This window comes from Procambarus clarkii, chromosome 11 (assembly GCF_040958095.1).
Source record: "Procambarus clarkii isolate CNS0578487 chromosome 11, FALCON_Pclarkii_2.0, whole genome shotgun sequence".
NCBI lineage: Eukaryota > Metazoa > Arthropoda > Malacostraca > Decapoda > Cambaridae > Procambarus > Procambarus clarkii.
In genome coordinates, this window is record NC_091160.1 from 33,703,073 (window position 1) to 33,712,942 (window position 9,870).

At 42.5% G+C, this 9,870-nt stretch overlaps 2 non-coding genes across 2 annotated transcripts; both read left to right on the top strand.

Annotated features, from left to right (window-relative positions):
* The first annotated feature begins 5,934 nt into the window (after window positions 1-5,934).
* On the top strand, window positions 5,935-6,005 carry TRNAG-GCC (transfer RNA glycine (anticodon GCC)). Its single transcript has one exon. It is a non-coding gene; the product is annotated as a tRNA-Gly (tRNA).
* A 1,139-nt stretch (window positions 6,006-7,144) lies between these two features.
* On the top strand, window positions 7,145-7,215 carry TRNAG-GCC (transfer RNA glycine (anticodon GCC)). The gene has a single exon. It is a non-coding gene; the product is annotated as a tRNA-Gly (tRNA).
* The last annotated feature ends 2,655 nt before the right edge of the window (window positions 7,216-9,870 follow it).

Below are 9,870 nucleotides of genomic sequence, written 5' to 3' on the forward strand. Positions count from 1 at the left end.
GACTTAATAAGTTTCTCTGGTCGACTTAGTAAGTTTCTATGGTCGACTTAGTGAGTAAGTTTCCCTGGTCGACTTAGTAAGTTTCCCTGGTCGACTTAGTAAGTGAGTTCCCCTGGTCGACTTAGTAAGTTTCTCTGGTCGACTTAGTAAGTTTCTATGGTCGACTTAGTGAGTGAGTTTCCCTGGTCGACTTAGTAAGTTTCCCTGGTCGACTTAGTAAGTGAGTTCCCCTGGTCGACTTAGTAAGTGAGTTTCTGTGGTCGACTTAGTAAGTGAGTTCCCCTGGTCGACTTAGTAAGTGAGTTTCTGTGGTCGACTTAGTAAGTGAGTTCCCCTGGTCGACTTAGTTAGTAAGTTTCTGTGGTCGACTTAGTAAGTGAGTTTCCCTGGTCGACTTAGTGAGATTCCCTGGTCGACTTAGTAAGTTTCTCTGGTCGACTTAGTGAGATTCCCTGGTCGACTTAGTAAGTTTCTCTGGTCGACTTAGTAAGTTTCTCTGGTCGACTTAGTAAGTTTCTCTGGTCGACTTAGTAAGTTTCTCTGGTCGACTTAGTAAGTTTCTCTGGTCGACTTAGTAAGTTTCTCTGGTCGACTTAGTAAGTTTCTCTGGTCGACTTAGTAAGTTTCTCTGGTAGACTTAGTAAGTTTCTCTGGTCGACTTAGTAAGTTTCTATGGTCGACTTAGTAAGTTTCTCTGGTCGACTTAGTAAGTTTCTCTGGTCGATTTAGTAAGTTTCTCTGGTCGACTTAGTAAGTTTCTCTGGTCGACTTAGTAAGTTTCTATGGTCGACTTAGTAAGTTTCTCTGGTCGACTTAGTAAGTTTCTATGGTCGACTTAGTAAGTTTCTCTGGTCGACTTAGTAAGTTTCTCTGGTCGATTTAGTAAGTTTCTCTGGTCGACTTAGTAAGTTTCTCTGGTCGACTTAGTAAGTTTCTCTGGTCGACTTAGTAAGTTTCTCTGGTCGACTTAGTAAGTTTCTCTGGTCGACTTAGTAAGTTTCTCTGGTCGACTTAGTAAGTTTCTCTGGTCGACTTAGTAAGTTTCTCTGGTCGATTTAGTAAGTTTCTCTGGTCGACTTAGTAAGTTTCTCTGGTCGATTTAGTAAGTTTCTCTGGTCGATTTAGTAAGTTTCTCTGGTCGACTTAGTGAGTTTCTGTAGTCAACTAAGCTGGATAGCGTTGCCCGATGCTCAGAGGTGATGTATTATTCTATTGAAGTCAGCATGTGCTAGGATGTCTGGTGCATGATAAACAAACCAAATAATCCTAATTAAATCAGATTAGCGAAAAAAAACGTTATTTCGGTGCCCGAAACGCTATGGCTTTACAAGAATGTACAAAATACCAATCTTATGTAATCTCACCAACCAAATGTGAGTTGCTTTGCTTATAGACTGTTGTAGTCCTTGAACCCATTGTTTAATAATAGAAGTTTGAAGTTCAGACCTACTGCACCAAGCCACTGACATTTCAAAGGATATAATAATCCTACAATAGTTGCCTAGGTTCTAGGTACATATTTATTTACATATTTACTTACATATTTACTGGTTACTTATAAATCTACGGCCCACTGACCCCCGCTCTCTCGAGAAAGTGTGGTGACGAAATACCTTTTGCTTGTAACAACATTTGTGAATATTATAACATGTAGATTCCTCCCCCCTCCTCCACACACATATATATATATATATATATATATATATATATATATATATATACATAGGGACCTCGCTGCTGAGTGGATAGCGCTCGGGAGTCGTAGTCGTAAGGGCCCGGGTTTGATTCCCGGCCGAGGCGGAAACAAATGGGCAGTTTCTTCCACCTTGATGCATCTGTTCACCTAGTAGTAAATAGGTATCTTGGAGTTAGACAGCTGCTACGGGCAGCTCACACACACACACACACATCGTAGGGATGTGTGTGTGTGCTCACCTATTTGTGCTTGCGGGGGTTGAGCTTTGGCTCAACCCCCGCAGGAGGAGGACGCAGGACGCAGGAGCCTCGCAGGACGAGAAGCTGTGATCTAAGGACAAGGAGCTGGGGTACGAGAACAAGGAGCTGGGATATAAGGACAAGGAGCTGGGATATGAGACGGAGCTGGGATTGAGGACAAGTAGCTGGGACATGAAGACAAGGAGCTGAGACACGAGCACGGAGTGCAAGAGTGCTAGCCAACCACTATCATAGAACTATCGGGGGATCGAGCTACGGCCCTGCAGAAAGGGCGAAGACCTCCCTGTACCCACCAGTGGAAGAGGATGAACAATATACTATGAGAAGTCATTGCTGGGCCAGTTGTGAGGTAACCTGGTACTGTACCCAAGCCTGGAGACCTCATCTTCAACACAGCTGCTCCGGAGAACGCTCAACACAGGCCGACAAAAACCACCCTAGAACTGAACGCTTGAGGGCCACAGGACGAACAACACGGCGGACCAAATAATATTTTATTTAGGAAAAGGACATATATAGATGCAGAGTTACAAACGTACTGTTGGATTTATAGATAGAGCTAGTACATACAATACCTAAAGCCACTAATATGCATAGCGTTTCGGGTTTCCGTTTTCGACTAGACATGACAGGGTTAATATTTGTTTTTTGTTTAATACTGAAATATTTGGAGGATATTAACCCCCCAGACCACTTCTTCAAAAGGTCAGATGTAGCACGAACCAGGAGCAACGGCTTCAAGCTCAAGCAAGCCACTATGTAGAACACAAAACAGAGGTTTGTTTGTTTGTTTTTACCCACCAAGCTTTCTTATACCTTTTAAACACCCATTGGGTTATAAACCCATAAAATCGCCTACCCGCCGAAGTCGTAAATGCCCCCCCAAAAAAAATCAAATTTCAAAATCCAGCTGGATAAAATGGGGGGAAGCTGTGACAAGCCGCCGGCTATCCTCGCCGAGGCCACTAGATACCATTGTGTCAGGACACACTAGGCAGCCAGTACATCCAGTACATGTTAGGCTTATATCCAGATCCCCAACCCCTCCCCAGAGGGTCGAATTACTGACCCTCCCCCCAGGATGTAGCCCCGCAAGAGCTGACTAACCCCCTGGCAGCATTTGGTGATAGGAAACGCGCCCAACCGTATCTGTCATGCCCAGGATTCGAAACCGGAATTCTCGACTGTGAGTCAGGAAATGTAGATGTTTATCTCTCACAATGTTTGGCAATATGTTTATTGTTCGTGATGTGTGTGTGTGTATATGTATGTATTAATACGATGTACTGAACGGGGTGAGAATAGCTTGAGCTACCTCATCCCTTTGTGTGTATTTTACCTCAATAAACTTATTTCTATTTCAATTTCAACCGTAACTGTCCTGCCCAGGATTCGCAACCGGAATTCTCGATTGTGAGTCGAGAACGACTACCTCAAATAAGATGGCCCTCGGGTAAATATCTAATATATTCCAATCGAGGCGCAGCGCATTACTCCACACGGCGCAGTGACCTCCAGGAACCTACAGATTTCCACACAATTCGGACACAAAGTCCAACCACCGTGTCCTTGTAGCCTCACGCTGCCGGATCCCCCCTACCAGCGTCCAAACATATCGTACCGGGTCTTAACAACATCCCAAATCAACGTCAAAAGCACTATATACTCGTTTACGTCTTGAAACAGTCCTAATCCAAGCTAACAGAGCCTTAATTAACCGATCTTAACTCAAGCAGATCCAACTTAACCTAAACAAACAAAAATAAGAGATAAAATGTGTTTTGATACGAGGTGTGTGACGTCATTATTACGTCATAGGTTTTATGCCGGTAAGTGTTTTAGGCTCTACTATTATTTTCATAGATAAGAATACTAAATATATATAATAAGAATAGCAGAAACACTGCAGTAGGCTTTCTACGCATGAGACGTAGGTCCTATACAGTATTTACACCTGATATTACTTAACCACGTATATGGGTGGACACCACAGCAGGAGAGGGGCCGTGACGTCATGGAGGTTGGCGCCAACATTCACACGTGAGAGTATTGGCAAAACATTGGCGCTGGTACACAGCTGAGGGATTAGTTGTTGTACATAAATATACACGACTTTTACCTGGTGTCTTGTTGTGTGCCAAACAGTTCTCACCTAGTTGTGCTTGTGGGGGTTGAGCTCTGGCTCTTTGAACCTGCCTCTCAACTGTCAATCAACTGGTGCACAGGTTCCTGAGCCTACTGGGCTCTATCATATCTTCATTTGAAACTGTGTACTAGTACCACCACATCACTGCCTAGTGCATTCCATTTGTTAACTACTCTGACACTGACAAAATTATTTCTAACGTCTCTGTGGCTAATTTGGGTACTAAGTTTCCACCTGTGTCCCCTTGTTCGTGTCCCACCCGTGCTGAAGAGTTTGTCTTTGTCCACTCTGTCAATTCCCCTGAGAATTTTGTAGATGGTGATCATGTCTCCCCTTACTCTTCTGTTTTCCAGGGACGTGAGGTTTAGCTCCCTTAGCCTTTCATCGTAGCTCAGACCTCTCAGTTCTGGGACTAGTCTGGTGGCATACCTCTGAATCTTTTCTAACTTTGTCTTGTGTTTAACTAGGTATGGCCTCCAGGCTGGAGCTGCATACTCCAGGATTGGTCTGAGTTCTTAATTCACAGTGAGTATAGGCAAGTGAGGTCTAGTGCTTCATCTTGAAGTAGTCCTCGTGGCGCAGTGGTAAGACAGTCGCCAGGCGCTTCGCAAATGCTTTGGCCTGGGTTCGTATCTTGGCCGGGGAGGATTGACTGGGCGCCAATCCTTAACTGTAGCCTCTGTTCACCCAGCAGAAACGATTTGGCGGGTCGTATTCCAAGGAAAATTAGGTTTAAGGATTTACCCGAAAACGCTATGCGTGCTAGTGGCTGTACAAGAATGTAAGAACTGTTGTATAATTAAATAATAATAAAAAACATGGCTAAGGTTAGTTAGTTTAGTTCATTTATTATACACCCCATACCCATCTTGTAGGCGGTGGTGGAAAGGGTTACAGAGGCACATAATGGGCTCAGGGACTGAACCCCACAATTTATTTAGCTAAACAAGCAATTACAGCTTGATAATAACCTAGTTACACAGGTTAATGACCCATTATATCAACAATGGGTCCGAGAGCGACCACGAGCCAGTGTCAGTCTTGAAGCTAAGCAACTTAATTAAATATGCAGTGATGTAGTTTCATAATTGATTTGCCTGTTATACACAATCCCTTACATTAGGCTACTTCCCGGTGAAGGTTAATTAATTATGCATTATTTATAGGGCATACATTATCATTTACTTCAGTTAATTCGATATAATGTCACTTATTGTAAGCCTTATAATTTACTTATTACCTACTTTCAATTTTATTACTAATTTTGACTTTTACTTATGTAAAATAAATATGTAGCCTAGCGCGAGTATCAATCGCCATCCTGAAAATATTGTGTTGTATGAGGGACTTGTATAGGAGATAAGTGTGGTGTATGAGGGACTTGTATAGGAGATAAGTGTGGTGTATGAGGGACTTGTATAGGAGATAAGTGTGGTGTATGAGGGACTTGTATAGGAGATATGTGTGTTGTATGAAGGACTTGTAGAGAAGATAATTGCGTTGTATGTCGGTATATTGTACTATGGACCACATCCTACTTATAAGTACTACCAAAACAGGAGGATGGGCTGTACTGTGGTGCAGCACTTAGCTGTGTGGTGTGGTGGTACAGTGGTACAACACTCAGCTGTGTGGTGTGGTGGTACAGTGGTACAACACTCAGCTGTGTGGTGTGGTGGTACAGTGGTACAACACTCAGCTGTGTGGTGTGGTGGTACAGTGGTACAACCCTCATTCCTGTCTCAGCCTCATATCACTGCTAATCATGATTCCAAGTCTCACAATTGATATTGTTTAAATTTTAATAAAATTTTCGTTTCATAACACACGTAGCATCGGTGGTTCAGTGGTAGAATTCTCGCCTGCCACGCGGGAGGCCCGGGTTCGATTCCCGGCCGATGCATCCTTTATATTTTCATTTTATCGGGGGACAGGTAGCCAGTGGATATATATACGTGTTAGACTTATACTGAGGTATCTTTCAAGGTCGAATTACTGACCCTTCCACAGACTGCTACCCCACAACAAGCTGACTAACTCCTTGGTCCCTATTTACTGCTAGGTGAACAAGCCATTATATAGGTGACAAGAAACACGCCCAACCGCTTCTGTCCTGGCCGGGATTCGAACCAGGATTTCCCGATTGTGAATCGAGAACGAACTGCACGTACTTAATTAAATCAGTTCATTTGAGTCTTCGTAAAAAGATTTATGTATAATAATTATGTACAATAATTATGTATAATAATTTATGTATAATAATTTATGTATAATAATTATGTATAATAATTATGTTATATCATATATACACACATACCAAAAGAATAAGGGTGGTAGAAGAAAATATCAAAGTGTTCAGTGAGGATCCACAAAGTCTTCTCTGAGTACTCTTTATTTTAATAAATAAATAAATAAATAAATAAATGTTTATTCTGGTAAGGTACATACATACAAGAGATTTTACAAAAATTGATGGATTTATAGATAGAGCTAGTACATACAATGCCTAAAGCTACTATTATGCAAAGCGTTTCGGGCAGGAAAAACATTATAATGACTAAAACTTAATACTAATTGAATATAAAGAATAAAATGTGTGAGAACAAATAAAAATAAAAATATAAAAGGGGGGAACATGGCTGAAAAAGCAGCACAAATACAATTTTCTTCTCCGAGGCTATGAGTCCCTACACTTGCACCAGAGGTGGTACCCCCTCATAATTATGTATAATGATTTATGTATAATGATTTATGTATAATGATTATGTATTTATGTATTGCAGCAAGCCGAGAGAAAGGGCTTGAAACTTTTTGTTCCAGGTAGCGAATCTTGAACAACAACAACAACAGTGAAAGGATTGTACACTGTATAAAGGACTTCAATCCATAAAGTACACAAATTATACATAAGATTTTACACTACAAATACATTAATTCAATAGCTGTCATAAAGTACATATTCCGGTATAAATGAAAAGAATTTTAATAATACATTCTTGATGCAAAATGTTTGATCCTTACATTGTCTCTCATATACATGTAGCATCGGTGGTTCAGTGGTAGAATTCTCGCCTGCCACGCGGGAGGCCCGGGTTCGATTCCCGGCCGATGCATTTTTAATATAGGGGCCGGTGGCTGACTGGACAGCACGCTGGACGCGTGATCCTGTGGTCCCGGGTTCGATTCCGGTGGAGAAATCGAGAAACAATGGGCATTGAGTTTCTTTCACCCTGATGCCCTTGTTACCTAGCAGAAAATAGGTACCTGGGAGTTAATCAGCTGTCACGGGCTGCTTCCTGGTGTGTGTTGGGGAAAAAAAAGTAGTAACAGTTGATTGACAGTTGAGAGGCGGGCCGAAAGAGCAGAGCTCAACCCCCCCAAGCACAACTAGGTGAATACATTATTATACTGATGTATAATCATACATGATGTATAATCACTGATGTATAATCATATGGACATCATACTGATTTATGATGTCCGGTCCGTTCTCTCAAGTTGCAACAATACCGATTCATAGAAAACGAGAACTTTTGTGCTTCGCAACTTCATTCCTTTTCAGGCAAGGAAGCTACTATGGGAAATCATAACTACGTATCAGTTGAGACGGCTTGGTATGGGTCATGATGGGTTGGGTTTAATTCAAGTTTGGCAACAACGAATTGTGATTGTTTTCAGATCTTAGACCCTGAACAGTACGCACATTTTATACATAATGTCATCAAGACCCCCATACAAGCTGAACTACCAGAGATACTAATTGTAGCCAAGTCGTATTCGAGCTGTGACAACATCTATTAGTCTTGTCAGTTTGTTACTTCTCCCATACAAGTGCTATTTAATACACATGGAGCCGGTCGGCCGAGCGGACAGCACGCTGGACTTGTGATCCTGGGTTCGATCCCAGGCGCCGGCATTTGTGTAGGGATAGATTTTTTGATTGTTGCTGCCGGAGGCGGCTAGTTTATTGTGCACCCCATACCCATCCTGTGAGCGGTAGCGCAAAAAGCATTACAGAGGGCACAAAAGGTCTTTTTCAGACCTCATCTTAGATTATTACATAAACAATTTCATCTATCCTTCACACCTTATAGTTACAATGTCAGCTAGTTACAGAGAAAGTGCTATTTCAAGAGCTATATATAACCTAAAAAAGGATAGAGGGATCAGACCAATAGCTGTGGGCAATTCCCCCAGCGTCTCGTCGCAAAGGTTGCTGCGAGAACATTCTTTGTGGAGGGAGCTGTTGTAGTTCCTGGATACCATACACAACCAGGTTATGACCTACCATCCAGGCTAACGGGATGGTGGAACGGTTTTACAGCGAACTGAAGGCGGCGCTGAGGACACAAGACCTGACCCCGTGGATCGACAACCTTCCTTTGGTACTAATTGGTATCCGTGCAACTAGGGGGCGACATTTTTTTTTTTTTTTTTGTCTCTCTCTCAGAAGCTGACTTTGCATATGGTTCCGATTTTCGTCTTTCTTGCGAGCTGGTCACTCCGACGCAATATAAGCTGTTGAACACGCCAGCCTTCATGGAGTGACTGCGGAGGACGATGCCGTAATTTCTGAAGGCGGCGAATTTGTCCAAAAGCGGCCCATCATCCATCTACATGTCTGGCCTAAATACTCCAGGACGTTCTCTCTGATAGCTATGATTTTGTGAGAGTTGACGCTGTGCGTTAGTCACTACAGTAGCCACTACGAAGGACATTTCCGGGTGCTGTCGATAATTCCGAAGACCATCGTTATCGGCCGTCGGGGTGCTCAAGTGGTTTTCTTGATTGATCGGGTGAAAGCTGTGCATTTCAAATCAAGCCAAATCAAATCAAATGTTTATTTAACTAAGGTACATACATACAAGAGATTTTGCAGAGTGATGGATTTATAGATAGAGCTAGTACATACAATGCCTAAAACCACTATTACACAAAGCGTTTCGGGCATGAAAAACTTAAATGACTAAAGCTTAATACTAATTGAGCATAAAGAATAAAATGAGTTGAGAACAAATAAAAAATGAGATAAAAAGGGGGGAACATGGCTGAAAAAGCAGTACAAATACAATTCTGTCGACAAACAGCGTCATTTAAAAAAACAAAAAAAAACAGACATTGGTTCGATGCCACTTCAGCCCTGTCTGCCCCAGCTGCAGAATTCTTGTACTCACGGAAGCAAAATAACCCCCCACCACCTCAGATTCAGATTCAGATGTTTATTCAGGTAAGGTATATACATACAAGTGATGTTACATTAATGGATTGATATATAGATAGAGCTAGTACATACAATGCCTAAAGCCACTATTACGCAATGCGTTTCGGGCAAAAGGTTTCGGGACCTCTTCCTGAAGGAGTGGCTACTGATTTCTTTCACCTACCAGTACCTTCTCCAGATCCCAGCCCTCCACACCAAGACACGGACGCCGCCACTGGAGCTAACATACCTCCCTGCGGCGAGTGTGGTCACTCTTGACTTTGTTGGTAGAGTGCGGCCGCGTCAGTTGGCTCCCGTCAGCTCCTCTGACCTCCGCCATCGTGCAAATCTCTGCACTGAAGTCGCTATAAATCTATTAATTCCTATTTGGATTTAAATAATTTAAGCTTGGGCTTAGGACGGCGTTTGTGTGGGTAGTGGAGGTGTGTTCTGAGGGAGACGGCGCCTTGTCCACGGCTGGTCCCTCGGAGTCAGTGTCAGGTTAACTAACTGGCAATGTTTTGCGAGCAATAAGTTTTGAGTATTTTATATTTTTACATGGATTAAA